This window comes from Arachis duranensis, chromosome 7, assembly GCF_000817695.3.
Source record: "Arachis duranensis cultivar V14167 chromosome 7, aradu.V14167.gnm2.J7QH, whole genome shotgun sequence".
Classification (NCBI taxonomy): domain Eukaryota; kingdom Viridiplantae; phylum Streptophyta; class Magnoliopsida; order Fabales; family Fabaceae; genus Arachis; species Arachis duranensis.
The window spans coordinates 31,107,619-31,108,269 of NC_029778.3; positions in this window are offsets into that span (position 1 = coordinate 31,107,619).

The following is a 651-nucleotide window of genomic DNA, read 5'->3' on the forward strand; positions in this document are numbered from 1 at the left end:
TTAAGAACAAGTATTATCTTAGAATGGAAGCAAGCATGATTGAATGAGAAATAGTAGTAATTGCATTAATCCATTAAGACACAGCAGAGCTCCTCACCCCCAACCATGGGGTTTTGAGACTCATGCCGTAGAAGATACAATGAGAAATGTGTAAAGTGTCATGAGGTACTGATACAATGTCAAAAGATCCTATTAATAGTAAACTAGTAACCTAGGGTATACAAAATTGAGTAAATGACGTAAAAATCCACTTCTGGGTCCACTTAGTGTGTGCTTGGGCTGAGCATTGAAGCTTTCATGTGTAGAGACTTTTTCTGGAGTTAAATGCCAGCTTTCATGCCAGTTTGGGCGTTTAACTCCAAGTTTTATGCCAGTTCCGGCGTTTAACGCTGGAATTTCTGAGGGTGACTTTGAGCGCCGGTTTGGGCCATCAAATCTTGGGCAAAGTATGGACTATCATATATTGCTGGAAAGCCCAGGATGTCTACTTTCCAACGCCGTTGAGAGCGCGCCAATTGGGCTTCTGTAGCTCCAGAAAATCCACTTCGAGTGCAGGGAGGTCAGAATCCAACAGCATCTGCAGTCCTTGTTGGTCTCGGAATCAGATTTTTGCTCAGGACCCTCAATTTCAGCCAGAAAATACCTGAAATC